Raw genomic sequence first — 17,990 nt, 5'->3', positions numbered from 1 at the left:
TGCTTTGAAATGCCCTTCAATAAAAACCATCCCGGCTTCTGTGATTCTTATCTTCCCTTTTTAGTGTGGGAGGCTTCCTGCTTTGCTTTGTCTGCACATTTACATCGAGCCTGCCGAGCTTAATTTTAACCTGGGGAAAAATACAGAATAGAAGCTATTTTCAGTCAGGTCATATTACTGAGAACACCTGTGAAATTCAGGATATTTTCTTGGGGGTAAGTTAAAATGTAGGACACCACCTTGCCTGAAGCACATTTGTGGTTGCTGTACAAATTGGGAGGTGTTACTTGGAGCCAAAAACCTTGTCACTTTCACGCCAGCACTGCTTCTAAATAACATGCCTCCAACCCTCAATCCTTGGTATTAATTCTGAAACGACTAGTATAACCATCTGTTGAAAAGTTCTGTGGGAAAAAAGGGGTCTTTGTGGCCCGTTTTATTCACTTCCATGATGATCAACACAGAGATATTTTACATTTTGGTTATCAGTCTATTTTTTCTTGCTCCAGTTTGCCTTCCTAAATGTCTGGTCATAGAGAGGCAAATAAAATATACACCCACCCTAGATGATTATAGTGTCAAAATTCCCTTAATCACACAGTAGCCCCAACCTCCTGTTTGAGTAATGTTTTTCCTACCTCGTCGCGTGAATTGTCTTATTGTTTTGGTGAAATGTTGATGCTACTACCTACTCTCATCCTCCCACCTCCATTTGCAGATAAAATCTAATTATCACCTCAGGATGGTTTCTTGACATACAATATAATCACCGACACAAAAGAATTTAGGGCACTATGACATTTAGCTTTTTTTTTTTTTTTAAGACTGTTGTTTAAAAAAATGATCCTTTTAAATTAGCTATTTCACAATTAGTTTTTTAAAAAAGAAACAGAAAAAAAGAAAGAAAAGAGACAAAACCTTTTACTCTTAGTAATTAATCTATTTGTAGTGTTACATTGAAGGCAGTAGCAGAAGGGACAGTGAAAACTCATGATGGTTAACAAAGTAACAAAAGAACATGCTTTTAGGTCTTTAGGCAGGGATCGTTATTAAATTCCCTAGCTTTGATTAGAATTTTGTGATGCCAGCTACTGTATAATTCAGCCCCAGTTTATTTCAGAGTTTCTTCCTTAAATTCATTTATTTATTTCAAGACATTAAGGTATGGACTTTAGGTGTGGGGCGTCTCCAATGCTCCTGTGTGCCAGGCACAAGGCGTGGGCCAGGAGAGTGAATCTCTGGTGGAGGGAGGTGAGGAATACAGGAAGTAGTGCATTTTCCTAAATAGAGAAAACATTGAAGGCAGTCAGCTTGATAGAATCATCAGAAATAAAAATCAAGGCATAAAACAAAACCAGAAAGTACATTTATAACTCCGTATGTCAAACTGGAGAGAGGAAAGTGAAAAAGATGAGAAAAATATTTTGAGAAAAGTTGACTAGCTCCTCTGCAGTGACAGCATTCAGAAAATCAATCTAAACGCAGCCCTAGAGCAGCAATTCAGCTTCCCAGCTTGGAGGACTCTAGGTTTGAAGCTTTCAAGCTGCGATCAGATTTGAATCTCCCAGCTCACAGGGCGCTAACTAGAGGAGAAGGAAGACATACATCGCCACAGGACCCATCTCCACAGGACCACAGTGATGTGTCACCATAGGGTTTTCAGACTGAATGCACTGGCCACACCATGGGGTCCAATTGCTGCCATTTAGAAAAGCATGCTTTTAAAGTGTGTCATTTAAGAGTAAATATTCTTTTTTAAAAATGTGGGCCAGGAACTAATAAAAATGATGCACAAAGACGTGAGAAGTTATACTGCCTGTCTGTCCTCCTCCCTCAGAGAGACCACATTTCCCTTTGAAACAAAAATGAGGCCAGAATGAAAGGGCCTCCCTCCCTAGCCCCAGCCTCAGTTAGAGAGGGTCACAGGAGCTGGCCTACCATCTCTCTCCAAAATATGTTATCCGTGTACTTCACCAAGAGGATTCATTTGGTTTGACAAACTTTTCCCTTTAAAGAATAAACACTTCCTGAAGGGTTAAAGGCCAGGTAATGTCATTCACATTATTTTGCAACTAAGTTACTTTAATCATTATCATCATTAGTATTGCAGAGAAGTTTAAAAGGATTCTCATCTCTCAACCATATTTCATCCTCATAACCTTTTGAATCAGGTGGGACTCTTATTTACCCCATTTCACAGATGGGAAAAGTGGAGGGGGAGGTAAATCACCTTGGGTCATACAACCAGTAAGTGCGGAGGCGAAATTTAAAGCCAGGTCTTCTGAGTCCAAGTTCAGGGCTGCTGCCATCACCCCAGCTAATTGCATTCGTTGCACTCCCACATTTGCTGGAACTGGAGCTTTGGGTGGGATTGGGGAAGGAGGGAAGAGAAGGTCTGGAAGTGTTGGAGGTGGCATGGGCAGGGAGGTATACCTTTCTGCTGAGATGGCTCACCCTCACTGCACAGGGTCTTGATGTTTGGAGAACTGACCGGACCATGTGGATTTGGTCCAGCTCTTCCATACTCTTCCACACTCCAGTCATTTGCCCTTGGGTGACTTCTTTCTCCGTAAGGTCTTGTCATGAGTCCTGGAGGCACCAGTTCCACGCTCCTTCGTCAGCATGCTGCCACCTTTGAAACACAAGCATGCTGTTTCTTTTGCCTGAACCCGAATAGAACTGTAAAAGGTGACACCTTGTCAGTGGGAAGCAAAGTCAGGTCATGTTCTTGAAGGTAAAGTTAGGCCAGGGTTCTATGGAATAAGCTGTAACCATCTTTCATGAGAATTGTGCTTTTTTCCCATTTTGCTTTGTTTTGTTTTCTCATTCCTGCCTCAGCGATACCCTTGAAGGATGGATGGGATCCTTCATGTCCATGTGTACCTCACCTGCTTCAGGAGACACCAGACTGAACCTTTCTCTCTGACGTTCTCCTTGGGTCCATCCCACATGCTGCCTGGGAGCTTCTTCCTTGTCACCTAAGGTCCCGTATGTCTTCATTTTTGCCCTGGATCCGGCACCTATAGATGGAAAGAGATTTATAAGAAACACTGCACAATAAAAATATATGGACTTTGAATTCTTATTCAAAGTGTAAGAAAAAAAAGTTATCCTGGATATATTTGATGATATTACAGAATTAGTGTTCCTTCTTAGGTGTGAAATAATATTGTGGTCATGTTTTAAGAAAGAATCTCCCTCTATTTACATATAAAAATATGATAGGAGAAAAAAGATGTCTACTTTTTTGCTTCAAAATCTTCAAATCTCCCTTTCACCTACCTCATTCCCTTTACCATGTAAACATGTCCTATTTGCATTATAAATATTAAATTTCTAAATTCATATGTAGTTAAACTACTAGGTTTTTAAAAAATTGAGTATCAGATCTGTTATAAGGATGAAATTAAATGTTTCCATGTCCATTTTCATTTTTTAGGCTAAATGGTGGGGAGACCAGAAAGCTCACTATTTCACCTATTCCTGTCTCCTTTGTCATTTTCTTTAGTAATATTCTGGATAGAGAAAGGTAAGGAGCATGTACAAATGACTTCTGTAGTGGTAGGGTACATTCATGTGTTTTTCCAATGTGAGGAGATAGAGATCCTTTTACAAAGTTGAGCTCATGTTCTTTGTTTCCCAGCTGGCCTTTGAGTACAAGTACATTAGGATTTGTACACCTCTGAGGAGGATTTCAGGACCTTGCTGCAAATGGTGGACCAGTACTGGTGATTAGGTAGCTCGAGGGCCCCTAAACGCCTCCCTGTTGATTGACCAGCTGGAATGCATGGGTATGGCTTAGGCCTCTCCCATCCCCACTCTCTGGGAGGAGGGGAGATCTGTTACAAGTGCATTGAAAGGCTCTCTCTAGACACTTGGCAGTCAGAAGCAGATATGGTAGCTTTTAGCCCCCTCAGCCCATCTTTGGCCTCTGCCACCCATGTGGTTGGGCTGTACCCAAGAAGAAACCACCTCATCTTCAATGGTCGTGAAGATTTCTGGGAATGGGATCAAGGCTTTCCCCTACTGTAATATATAGATGACTGTTCCAATAGAGCAAGTGTCTTCATGCTCCACTCCTCTGGGGTAGCTTTGGATTTTGGCTGGCATGTTCTCATTACTAGCATCTGCTTTTAATTTGCATATGATCAAGCAGGTCAGCCCCAACTGCATCTCTCAGGCTGTTAAGAATTCAGAGGCAGAATCTCCTGAATGTGATGTGAGACCAGGCTGTTTCAAAATCGTCACTGATCCTACTGAGGAAATATAAGGAGAAAGGAAGGAGAGGAAGAAGCAGAGGATTTATGAGTTATTTATTAGTTTGTGATGCTACATATATCAATGGTAACCCTATCCTGACATCTCTCCCTTCTACCTCCACTCCTAATTCTTTCTGGATCTGAAGTGGAAAGAGACAATGAAGGAAGGAACTGAATATAATTCATTCATGAGCATATAAGATAACCCCTTCTCCTCTTCCCTTTCTTACTCTGCCATGTAACAAATATTGTTAAGTATACCAGTTGTTTTCCAATACTAGAAATACCAATAAAAATACCAGTGATTTTTCTTTTCTTTTCTTTTTTTTTTTTTTTTTGAGACAGAGTTTTGCTCTTGTTGCCCAGGCTGGAGTGCAATGGTGCGATCTTGGCTCCCTGCAACCTCTGCCTCCCGGGTTCAAGCAATTCTCCTGCATCAGCCTCCCGAATAGCTGGGATTACAGGCATGCACCATCACACCCAGCTAATTTTTGCATTTTTAGTAGAGACAGGGTTTCTCCATGTTGGTCAGGTTGGTCTTGAACTCTCGACCTCAGGTGATCCACCTGCCTCGGCCTCCCAAAGGGCTGGGATTACAGGTGTGAGCCACTGTGCCCAGCTGTTATTTTTCAATACTAAAACAAAAATTGAGACTAGGGATTATGAGGATTGTTATGAAAACATAAGTTGTAAATTTCTTGCACATTTGGGAGTTGTTTCAGGAAAACAGATACTTGGTGTTTTTTCAACATTTTTAGTAATGATTGTATGGTATTATTTATGAAAATATAATTCACTAGGTTTTAAAAATTAAAATTTGTCCTTTATTAAATAACTCAGTACTCACAGACAGAGAGTTTGAAGAAAAGTATATTGTAGAATTTCTGTGTTTCAAGAAAGAGCCCTGCAGTTGCAATGGATTGATCTAATCAGCCGATTCATTGATTAGAAACTGAACCAAGTATTTGATTCTGTATCTTTAAATTAGTCTAATTCATCCATAAGCCATGTGACTAACTGGTAGCAAGTTAAAAATGACAAGAAATCCAGCCTAGTTTGTGGCAACTGTCTTGAGCTCTTCCACTTTGATTCTACCATTCACCCACTCATTCATTCAATCAACTCTGAATGAGACTCTACTATGTGGACAGCAATGAGTAAGATATCATTAGTTCCTGTGTCTAGGTGCTTATTTCGGTGTGAACAGACCTTTGACTAGCTCATTTGGGTTACATTTCAACATAATGTAATATGGGCTATAGTAGGAGGGAGACGTGACCTAGACTGGTATTGCCAAGAGAGGCCACCCAGAGGAGGTATTGGATACCTAAGCTGTCATGAAGGATCAAGTAGGTGCTCGCTGGGGAGGGAGAGGAGCTTGTTCCAGCCAAGGGTAGCAGCTTGGGTGCACAGACAAGAGGGCATATAGGGACTTTATTTTGGGAAATATTGAGGAACCCTAGGGGGTTGGGGTATACAATGCAAGGTGGAGAGGTGTGTGTGTATGTGTGTGTGTGTGTTAGATATGAAGAGTTGGGGGAGGGTAATGTCAAGAGTTGACAGGAGTTCTAGGCTTAGAACAAGCAAGGACTCTGGGGAACTTTAATGAACTGGCCAGACTCCTGAAGCTGGCTGCTGGGCTGGGCTGATTAGTCTTAGGACCAGTTAGGCTTTACTGGCTGCCAGCCTGGGCCACGCCCCACACACCTCAAACACAATCGGGGATAGGAAGAGAGGAAGATGCAGTAGGCACTGACCTTCTGACCTTGGCAGGATGCATGAGCTGTTCTGCCCTTTCAGGAGGTTCTACCCCTCTGAGCTCAGTTCCCCTCCTCACTCTGTGATGACAGTCTTAGCACTCAAGATGCAGTGACCTGTCAGGAAGCGGGGGCAGAGGCCTGCTGTCTTCTTTTGAACTCGGTCTCCAGAGCCCAGAATATTAGGTTGTTGCTCAATGTTTGTTGAGTGAATAACTGAATGTGAGAAGTTGTTGGAGAAGAACTTTCAGGAAGAAGTTTTGTGGTGATCACCACCCAGGTCCCATGGTTGAGGTCTCAGCCCTTTGGAGGAAGGAGTGGTAAGGTTAATACGGGCTGGTATACAGGGTTGCTGTGGGCCCAGAGTGCAGGGGAGATGCCTGGTCCCCTCCTCCAGTCAGTCCTCCCTGGGCATAGTGAAGTCTCTGGGGAGGGCAGCACCCACAGCTCTGGCCTGGTCCCCGCATTCCCACAGAAGTAGTGGTGAGAAGAGTCAAGTTACCATGTGACCTTGAATGCAAGGACGTTTGAGGGGAGTGGAAGGACAGGAATGGAGACTCCCAAATTCATGGGGACAGCTTTGCTGGGGACCAAAAGTCCAGTAAGTAAGGCAGTGAGCCAGGGAGAGCTGGGTTATTACTGCTTGTGTGATCTCACCCTTCACTGCCAGTTCATGAAGTCTGAGGAAATTCAGGTTGCCTTTGATATTAACTTGCATGAAGACTATCACCGATTGAATGATAGCCTTCAGTTACTCTCTAGTCTCCAAATACGTCCTCTCTTTTTGCCCCATATCTTGACATGAGTGGTTCCTGTGCTTGGAGGGACTCCTGTTTCTTCTTCATTTAACACAGAGCTTCTGTTCATTCTTCAAAACCCTGGTAAGATATTGTTGCTTCACTGCAAACTCTCTGCCACCACCCAGAGTTCCTTGTTCTCCCCTTTGTGACCTCGTAACCTTGTCACAGTGCTCTCTGCTGTGTTGGAATAATCTGTTTACTTGATGTTTTAGGCCGTTCTTGCACTGCTATAAATAAATACCTGAGACTGGGTAATTTAGAAAGAAAAGAGGTTTAATTTGGCTCACAGTTCTGCAGGCTGTACAGGAAGCATAGTGCTGGCATCTGCTTGGCCTTCCGGGCCTCAGGAAGCTTACAATGAGGCGGAAGGCAAAGAGGAAGCAGGCCCGTCACATGGCCAGAGCAGGAGCGAGAGAGCCAGAGATTGGATTGGAGGTGCCACTTACTTTTAAGTGACCAGATCTCACAAGAACTCACTCACTATTGCAAAGACAGTAATAAAAGAAACTAAGCCATGAGGAATCCGCTCCCCTGACGCAAACACCTCCCACCGGGCCCCACCTCTGGCACTGGGGATTACAATTTAACACGAGATTTGGGTGAGAACAAATATCCAAACTATGTCACTTGACTGCCTCTCCAGTGTGACTCTGAGTTTCAAGGGTAATAATCCTGTCTTAAAATTTATGTATATACAATTTATGTCACAGAGTCTCATTGTGAAAGAAAAAAAGCACATTAAAGGCCATATCTAAGGCACTGGAAATAGATCATCCACAGTTATTCCTAAAAGGTAATGAGTAGTTGAATTAACAAAATATGGTATTTATGTACATGAGTGTTATCCAGCCATAAAGAGGAACATATGCTGTAACAAGGATGAGACTTGAAAACGTTCTGCTCTGTGAAATAAGCCAGACACAGATGGACAAATATTGTATGATTCCACATAGAGGATTTACCTAGAATAGGCAAATTCCTAGAGACAGAAAATAGAGTATAGGCTTCCAGGGGCTGGAGGAAAGGGAAGAAAAAGAGTTATTGTTTAACGGGTTTGGAGTTTCTGTTTGGAATGATGAAAAGTTCTGGAATTAGTGGTGAATGTACTTAATGCCACTAAATTGTACACATAAAAATGTTTGATGTAGTACATTTTATTTTATGTATCTTTTACCACAATTCTTTGAAAAAAAAAAAAAAAGCAACAAGAAGGGAAGAAACAAATGAAAAAATTTAGCAGTAAAGTGTTCCAATGACCCAAATGCAGAGAGTAGTACAAAAGTATGTGGACCAGTTACATGGGAGATGGCACTACAGGCTCTTTATCAAGAGAAGAAAACCAGGGGCTCACACCTGTAATCCCAGCACTTTGGGAGGCCGAGGTGGGTGGATCACGAGGTCAGGAGATCGAGACCATCCTGGCGAACACGGTGAAACTGTGTCTCTACTAAAAATACAGAAAATTAAGCCAGGAGTGGTGTCACATGCCTGTAGTTCCAGCTACTCGGGAGGCTGAGGCAGGAGAATTACTTGAGCCTGGGAGGTGAAGATTGCAGTGAGCCAAGATCGTACCACTGCACTCCAGCCTGGGCGACAGAGCGAAACTCCATCTCAAAAAAAAAATAATAAAAATTAAAAAAAAAAAATGAGAAGAAACCCTATGTTCTTTCTCTTGACACATATTTAGGGAATCAGTAAGATTCCATCAACATAAGCATCATATTCTCTTATTTTTCTGCAAAATCATCAGCGGCAAGTGCTTTTTCTTAATATTAAAATATACCTATTCTGGCTGCGCACGGTGGCTCATGCCTGTAATCCCAGCACTTTGGGAGGACAAGGCAGGTGGATCACTTGAGTTCAAGAGTTCAAGACCAGCCTGGGCAACATGGTGAAACCCTGTCTCTGCAAAAAAAAAAAAAAAAAAAAAAAAAAAAAAAAATTAGCTGGGTGTGGTGACGCACACTGTGGTACCAGCTACTTGGGAGGTTGAGGTGGGAAGATTGCTGGAACCCTCGAGGTTGAGGCTGCAGTGAGCCGAGATCGCATCACTGCACTCTAGTCTGGGTGACAGAGTGAGATCCTGTCTGAAATAAATAAATAATTAAAAGTAAATTATACTTCTGTCTATGGAATTTTACTTCACATGAGCTGAGAGAACTCAAACTTGGGTTATTGAAATGCTTTAGAAAATTGTTAAACTGTTTACTTCTTTTAGTTTTTAATCTGTGTTAGTTATGTGTGTGTGTGTGCATGTGTGTGTATATATGTGTATGTGTGTGTCTGTGTACATATATACCACTGCACTCCCACCTTGGCAACAGAGTGAGACCCTGTCTCTAAAAAATAATAAAAAATAAGTCAATAATAAAATAAGTTGGCCAGGTGCAGTGGCTCATGCCTGTAATCACAGCACTTTGCATGGCTGAGACAAATAATTAATAATACCCAAGAGTAAAAATTAAGTAAACAGTTATAACATGATTCATCATTTTATTTATTTTATTTGCTGGATTGGAGCCTGCTGTTATATCATATAAAACATTTGCTAGGATTTTGTATTTTTAACACCCAGGCACATTTATGGGAACTCATTAGAGGGGGAAGCCTGGATTTAAAATTTCCCTCCATGAAACAGTTAAAGAGCAAGAGGTGAATTGTGTGGGACGTGAAGCATGTCATGACTGAGCTGCTGACGAGGCCTCCGCTGTACTTTGCATCATGTAAGGGCTCAGCACCCCGAAAAGGTGCCTGGTAAATGCTGCTGGCTGATCGGACGGCAGTTCTCGGAAGACCTGCTGATCAGAAACAGAGCCTTTGGCAGAATCTAAATGGCAGAGTCACAAACAGTAACAGGCCCTAAAAATAACAACTGCAACCTCAGCAAAATGAAAACCTTCTATGTGGGAAGTATAATGGGAAATGTATTGATTGGTATTTTTCTCCAGATATACGAATAGTGATCACAAGTAGAGATGCTCCCCTTTTCTACAAAGGAAAAAGTGTAAAACAGTGGTTTTACAATGTAGTAAAACCAATAAAATGGTGGTGTAAAACATTGATCACCATCAGCGGAGTCTTCTAGCAAGAATGGCAGTTCAAGTCAATAGATATGTTTGATGAATTTTGTGGTTGCAAGTGGCTGGAATGGAATGAAAATCAGCTTTCATGTATCCATTCTCTCATTCTTCTCATTTTAATGAGCACCTACTACTTGCCAGGCATTGTTCTAGGTATGTGGAGGATATCGGTGAGCCTAGCCAAGATTAAATTCTCTCTGCTCAGATACAGAAAATAAGGGATACACATCATACATAAATATATTAGGAATATGGTAGAAAGTGGAAAAAGTAAGTAGAAAAAAGAAAAAGTACCGCAGCAGAGGAAATTCAAGAGCACCAAAAAATGGTGGGCATGGGGCAGGAGCATTAGGTGGGCAGGGACAGCTCTGCTGAGATGGTGATAAGTGAACAGTCCTGGAGCACAAACCCAGTGGATGATGGAGGAAGAGGATTCCGGGTAAAGGAGGTAGTAAGGCCCCAGAATGGAACCTGCCAAGCTGGATCTGGGCCTGTGGTTGCTGCAGGGTGGAGTGAGGGCAGGGTCCTGCGGGCTTTCACTTTGGGCGGGAAGGGGAGTCTGTGCAGGGTCCGGAGCAGAGGAGTGAACTGACCTACAGATAATTTTTAAAAAGCATTCACTTTGCTGCTGTGTTGGAAATAGAGGGTAGGGGCATGGGCAGGGTGGAAGTCAAGAGGCTTGTGAGGGGTTATCCTTAGGTTCCAGTGAGACATGATGAAGGGCTGATCACCATCCTCCAACTTCTGGGCTCAAGCAACCCTCCTGCCTTAGCTTTCTGAGTATCTAGGCCTTCTGGTGCACAACATCATGCCCTGCTAGTTTTTCTATTTTTTGTAGAGATGTCATCTCACTATGTTGCCCAAGCTGGCCTTGAACTTCAGGCCTCAAGCAATCCTCCTGCCTCAGCTCCCAAACAGCTGAGATTACAAGCATGAACCACTGCATCTGGCCAGTTTATTTTTTTACTATTATTTATTTACTTATTTTGTAATTTTTTTGAGACAGGGTCTCACTCTGTTGCCCAGGCTGGAGTTCAGTGGTGCAATCATAGCTCACTGCAGCCTCCAACTCCTGGGCTCAAGCCATCCTCCCACCTCAGCCTCACAAGTAGCTGGGACTATAGGCACATGCCACTATGCCCAGCCTTTTTTTTTTTTTTTTTTTGGTAGACACAGGGGTCTTACTATGTTGCCCAGGCTGCTGTTGAACTCCCGACCCCAAGCAATCCTCCTACCTTGACTTTCCAAAGGGTTGGGATTACAGATGTGAGCCCACTGTGTCCAGCCATTTTTTTAGTAAAATTTAAATATAAACCAAAAGTAGATAGAATAGTCTAATGATCCCTCATGCACACAGTCCCTGTGCCTGTTACTAACTCATAGTCAAAATTGTTTCTTCCTCATGCCTATCTGCTTGCCTTCCCCAACTAGAATATTTTAAAATAAATTCCAGACATCATATCATTTTTCCTGTAAATATTTCAGCATGTAATACTAAAGAATAAGGACTTTTCAAAAAAAAAAAAAAACCCGCAATGCCACTATCGTACTAAAAAAAAAAATTAACATTAATAACGTTAACTAGTCAGTCGGCATTCAAATTTCCCCCACTGTCTCTTCAATGAGTGTTTGGATCAGGATCCAAATAAGTTTGACCCCTTCCATTTGGTTCAGAATTTCCTTTTGAAGTGTCTCTGTACATGATTCGTCTAAAGCCATTAGCAGCCGCACACTCAGTTCCGTGCTCGCCATCATCTACATGTTGCGCTCCTTTCTGTGTCTTTCCCAGGGCAGTGACCTCTCTTGTCGCTGTAACACTTTCACTTCTTTAATCCACTACCTCGAAGCACCAAAGTGACTTTAGCACCCCAAGTATTCTGGAGTCATTGTGAAAGCTGCAGGTGTGGTTTAAGTGTGTTTGGCTTTTGAAAACCCCCAAAAATCTACATATGCAGCAAAATTCATGGTTCCCTCCCTCCCTTGTTCTCTCATTTAGAGAACAGAGACACTTTCTCCTCTAGTTTTCTCCATACAGGCTTTGGCCTTTGATTTTTTATTATTTATTTATTTATTGGTTTTTTTTTTTTTTTTTTTTTGAGACAGAGTCTTGCTCTGTCATCCAGGCTGGAGTGCAGTGGCATGATCTTGGCTCACTGCAACCTCCTCCTCCCAGGTTCAAGTGATTCTACTGTCTCAGCTTCCTGAGTAGCTGGGACTACAGGCACAGGGCCACCACGCCTGGCAAATTTTTGTATTTTTAATAAAGACAAGGTTTCACCATATTGGTCAGGCTAGTCTTGAACTCCTGACCTCAGGTGATCCACCCACCTCGGCCTCTCAAAGAGCTGGGATTACAGATGTAAGCCACCACCCCCTGTCTTCGATTTTGAAATGCCAGTTTGCATCAGCTAGAACCTTCCCTATGCTGGGGTACTGAGTTGAGGAATGAACTTCCCTCTTTGTGGTTTGCTCTGTGAAACTTTTGACCTGTCTGTGTATTCCTTGGATGTATCGAGATTTAAGGTATGCTCTGAGATTGGGGAGAGAAGAGAAGGGGTTTTAAAAAGAGAAACAATCGAAGCACTGAGCGTCAAACTTTACTACTAGAAAGGTTCCAGCGATTCCCACTACTCTGTCATGCATGCCCTGGAGAGAATTTCAGTATAATTGCTATGCATCTTTTCACAAAATTATAATCACATACACAATTTTACCCTTTCTAAATTCACCATGATATTATAAACATTTATTTTCCGTTGTGCATGGTACTTGCTTACCTTGATTTTTTTTTTTTTTAAATTTATTTATTATTATTATATACTTTAAGTTGTGAGTACATGTGTGCAATGTGCAGTTTATTATACATATATACTGTACCATATTAGATCTCTTTTTATCAACTCGTCATTTACATCAGGTATAACTCCAATGCAATCCTCCCTCCCCTCCGCCCATTAGGCGGTGTGCAGTATTCCCCTTCCTAGAGTCAAGTGATCATTTGTTCAGTTCCCACCTATAGGTAGAACCTTGTCACGGTCATTTAGTTTCTATTCCTTGTGATAGTTTACTTGCTAAGAATGATAGTTTCCAGCTGCATCCATGTCCCTACAAAGGGCGCAAACTCATCCTTTTATGGCTGCATAGTATTCCATGGTATATGTGCCACATTTTTCAATCAATCTGTCGCTTTGCAGTGGACGTTTGGGTTGATTCCAGAGTCTTTGCTGTAGCAGATAGTGCTGCAATAAACATCATTGCGTGTCTTTATAGCGGCGCCTTGATTTGCAATCCTTACAGGTATATCCCCAGTAATGGGATGAGAGCGGGTCGCTGGCACATCCCTGGTTCTAAGATCCTTGAGGGATAAGCCGTACTGGCTCTCCATAATGGTTGAACTAGTTTACAATCCCACCAACAGTGTAAAAGTGTTCCTATTTCTCCACATCCTCAGCACTATTTGTTCTGACTTTGGCTGATCGCCCATTCTAGCTTCAGGTGTGAGATGGTATCTCATTGTAGTTTTGATTTGCATTTCTCTGATGGCCAGTGATGATAGGCATTTTTTTCATATGTCTGTGGCTGTATGAAGATGTCTTCTTTTTAGAAATGTCTGTTCCTACATCAGCACACTTGCTTTTGGATGGGTTGTTTGTTTTTTCTTATACAAATTTGTTGGAGTTCTTTGTAGGTTCTGGATGTGGCCCTTTGTCAGTTGATGGTGCAAAAATTTTCTCCCATTCTGCTTAGGTTGCCTGTTCCTTCCTCTGATGGTAGTTTTCTTTTGCTAATACAGAAATCTTGATTTAATTAGATCCATTTTATCGAATTTTAAGCTTTTGCTGCGTTCGCTTTTGAGTGTTTAGACGCCAAGTCTTTACCCATGCCTATATGCAGATAATTACTACCTAGAAGTTTTCTCTAGGATTTTTTATGGTATTAGGAGTCTAATTTTAAGTCTCTAAATCCATCTTGAATTAATTTTTGCATTATAGGGGAGTAAAGGAAAGGATCCAGTTTCGGCTTTTCTACTTACTTGGCTGGTAGCCAGATTTTCCAGCACCATTTATTAAATGGAATCCTTTTCCCCATTTCTTGTTTCTCTCCAGGTTTGTCAAGATCAGATGGCTGTAGATGTGTAGGCCAGTATTTCTGAGGACTCTATTTCTGTTCCCATTGATCTATATCTGTTTTGGTACCAGTACCGTACTGTTTTAGTTACTGTAGCCTTCCAAGTATAGTTTGAAGTCAAGGTAGCGTGATGCACTCCAAAGCTTAGGGCCCCTCTACCTTGATTTTTAAAAGATCCATAGTATCCAGGCCTTCTTCCTTGGAAAGACAAAACCACTGAGTGATGCAGCGACACTCAGAGTTTCAGAGTTAAAGGGAACTGCATCCCAGACCTGGTTTGCCACCAGCTAGAATACCACCAAGCACTGTCCCTGAGTTCCCGATTATTTCTCCTCCACCATTAAATGGGTACCATAATTCTTACTTCACAAGATTGTACACAGAGATAGAGATGAATTAAGGTTATAAGGGCCCTCTTAAAACTCTAAATTAATATTCCAAAATAAGATGTGTGTCTATCTTTAGAGCCAGTAAGCAAAGCTGTAGAAACTAAGTAGTTAGTTCTCACCAAGTCAAGGCTATAGTATTATTCAAACCTTGAATCTAGGGCCCAACCCTTAAGGAGGGAGCCTGTGTGTTCAGGCTGTGCTCCAGCTGCTGCAGGCTCAGAGTGGGGGCTCTTCCTCCCGCGTGTAATAAGAAGAATCTACTAAAACCCGAGTTCAAATATTCAATCCAGAAAGCAATCAGTAATGGAAGAATTGTAATCTAGTTTCTTTATAAATGGAGCTAGAATCAGATATTTCTGATAATTTATTGAAGGTTTATGAAAATTTTCTTAGTCTTATACTTTTTTATATTTTGATTTTTAAATGAATGTACTTCAAGTTTAGCGTCCATATGCACTGTAGGGTGTGATGGATCTATGTTGACCTGGGTGAAGGTATGAGCAGAGGAAGAATTATTATTCATGCGGTATGATGTATTTACATTTCTCTTACTATTAGGCTGGTGATGCCAGTATTTCTCTGGATAATGAATCCAGTGAGCATTTTTTGGATTTGATTAATCAGGCTGCGAGATGTGGTCTGACAGGGTCCTCTCATCCACTCAGTTCTGCTCTCTTGGACACTGGGTTCCTATTCACATATATTTCTCCTGGAGACTGCTGCTAGGCCGGAGTCTCTTAAAATCTTTAACCCATATTTGGAGAGATGTTTGAGTACTCACCTTGACCATGAGAAAGTGTTGCACTCATGGCCTCCTGCAGTTAGGCAGGAGGCTATAGCGATTAAGTTTCAGCCAGTGTAGGCTATGAGGAAAAGAGTGTATCCGCATGGGCTGGGACGGTGGGAAGCTCGTGCATGAATTCTCCAGGCTTTCTTTCGTCACCTCGTCAGCTGGGAGGCCCACAGGATTCAGGATACTCCGCTTAGCCCACCCAGGATGGGTGGGTGCCATTGGCCTCAGCTCTAGGTCACCATGGCAGCAATCTCATCCAGTGATGGCCCACAATGGACTTTGTAATTAGGAAATCCATTTTGCCTTAATGTATCAAATGGCAGGATCTGGGCTTATTTGTGACAGTGAGTACAGAATTGTGTTTATTCTGGCCACACATTCCATCTAAAATGGCCTCAGTTTGTTCTCTGATCTAACCCTTTTTCTTGTAGCCTTGGAGGCGCATCACAGAAATTTTGATGTATTTATGTTATTTGGATTATGTTGCCGTATTTTTCCAGGCTGTGACCTGCATGCCTCTAGTAGTATAGCCAGAATATTTATGTGGAATATAGATAGACATATCTATTTTTTAAATATTTATTTACATGTATAATTAGCTTCCACTTATAGCAAGTGATATGTCTTTCCCATTCTTAGTAGTTGCATAGGTACTTTTAATAGCATTGGAAGATGGAAGTGACTTAAGGAGAATATCAGTCGATAAAAGTATAATTATGTGCAGGTGTAGAAGTCTGAGAAATGCTGTTCAAATGACTGAGAGATTTAAGAGTCTGTATGCTGAATTGTGGTGGGATAAATGGCCAAGGAAATCTCTCCGCAGACCAGGGGATTTTGTTTTGACCAGCCAGTTCCGCAGCATTGATTCAGTAAGATGTTTTCAATGAGTGACAATGCAAAAACGTTTAAATCTAGGAACCTAAATAATAGAAGTCAGTCCAATCCTTTGAGAGTCCAATTTCATTTGTTTTTCTCCTTATTTTTCTTACCCTTAAGAGATGCTGTTTCCCACTTAAGTGTGTTAGGCTCAAATCAGATTTAACCAAAAGTGTAGCATTCATGGCATATAACATTTAAGAATTTAAAATGAGTACATGCATGACATTTAAAAATAATGATTTGCTTTGCTGATATTCAGAAACAAGGTTGCTGTTGGTCTCTCCAGTCTGGTAAGGCCCATTTATTTTCCATTCAATACCCACTGGCCTAATCACAAATGTCTCTCTTTGTATTCATGGTCATATATTACAAAGTTTGTACTTTTAAGCTTCTCTCACTGTGCTGGAGATTAAGAATGTAGAGATGAGGTAACAAACTTGCCAGTGACATGGTAAATATTATTATTTTAAGGCGTGGCTCGACCGGCTGGGGTAGCCATGAAAGCGTTCTATCAACAGCTTTTCTATCAATTGGCAGTTTTGTACTTTCAGTTCAGCTCCAGAGCTGGGTGCAGTGAGGTGAAGGCTGACTCACCCAGGTGTGGCCGGCCGCCCTCCCCACTCTGCTGGGGCTCTCCCTCTCCCTCTTGCTCTCCTTCCTAAAATCCCCACGTTTTACTTGAGAGAGACCAGTCTTTGCACTGTATGCCCAGCGTAAAGGAGTGCTGCATATGCAAATGTGAAACAGCAGATCCATCAGCTCATTCTGGCAGGGCCTCAATCTTGTGGAATTCTGCACTTTGACAGTGGAGAGGTTGCTATTACCAAATCCCTCCCCTCACTCCTGCAGATTCTTCCAAAATTCAAGCTGAGGGATCATTTACCCTGATTCCCTAACCTAAGGATGGCTCTAGAAAGTGATGATTGATGTTATCAAATGCCCCTGAGACCTCAAAAGGCAAATTATGTTCCTATTTTTTCATGGAATTTTAAAACTTTCTGAATTTAAAGATCAATTTAAATTTTAGCTGCTGTAGGAAACTAGTACATAGAGTTCTCATATACTCTTCCACCTAACCTCCCAAATATTAATATCTTACAAAACTATGTAGATACTATGATGGAAATCAAGGCAGATATAGGTAAAAACTAATTACATTTTGCAGATACTTCTAAACTAATCTGCAGCTCTCATTAAAATTGTAATTATCCATAACAATTTATCATTTGTTAGTGGCAATTATCATTAGGTGTTTACCAGATGGTGACTTTTTGGTTAGCACTCCTTCTGCATTATTAGTGGAATTCTACTGTGAAGGCTACCTCTTCTGGGCTATTTATTCATTCAGTTATTTCTTTTGTGAATTGTGAATATTTGGATGTTTGCTTTTGTCATATGATCCATTACTATCATTGCTTTTAACGCTTTTTTTTAGGGACCCTCCGGCTCCTGTCATCCACTGGTGCAGTGGTGGCACTCATGAGCTCCTGCGGCCTCAGGAATGCGGCTGGGCTCAAGGCAATCCTCCACACCTCAGCCTCCTGGAGCAGCTGGGACTACAGGTGTGCACTGCCACACCTGGGTGAATTAAAAATATATGTATATATATATATAGAGAGATGTAGTCTACTATATTTGCCTTTAAGCCAGTCAATCACCATAATTTTATTTTGATTATTTGTACAATTGGCTATGTGAGGTTAATTTTAGAGTTTACTCCCTGTATCCATTCATGTATAAATCATTAAAAAAAATTCATTTCCTTGCTTTTAGGCTGGGACTACAAGGTTCCAGACTCATCTTCATAACTTGGTAATCCCTGCTTCAGGAATCAGTCTTGCACCCTCCCTACTGGAAGCCCTAGTTTCCAATGTGGCCCCAATGTTAGAGTTTATAACATTCTAT

The 17,990-nt window shown here is 41.6% G+C and overlaps 1 protein-coding gene and 1 long non-coding RNA gene across 4 annotated transcripts in view; one reads left to right on the top strand and one right to left on the bottom strand.

Moving 5' to 3' along the window:
- Positions 1-17,990, top strand: part of PHACTR2 (phosphatase and actin regulator 2) — a 372,853-nt gene that overhangs the window by 18,759 nt on the left and 336,104 nt on the right. The window lies entirely within an intron of this gene.
- On the bottom strand, positions 52-6,895 carry LOC103883978. 2 transcript variants are annotated; one of them, XR_002521735.2, is made up of 4 exons: positions 6,674-6,895; positions 2,889-3,020; positions 2,455-2,632; positions 52-130 (listed from the first exon to the last, which is right to left on the bottom strand). It is a non-coding gene; the product is annotated as an uncharacterized LOC103883978 (long non-coding RNA). The 2 variants fall into 2 exon arrangements; XR_002521736.2 differs by lacking the exon at positions 52-130 and having other exon boundaries at positions 2,570-2,679.

Source organism: Papio anubis, chromosome 6 (genome assembly GCF_008728515.1).
Source record: "Papio anubis isolate 15944 chromosome 6, Panubis1.0, whole genome shotgun sequence".
Taxonomy (NCBI): Eukaryota; Metazoa; Chordata; class Mammalia; order Primates; family Cercopithecidae; genus Papio; species Papio anubis.
This window is presented reverse-complemented; position numbering and strand designations above follow the sequence as displayed.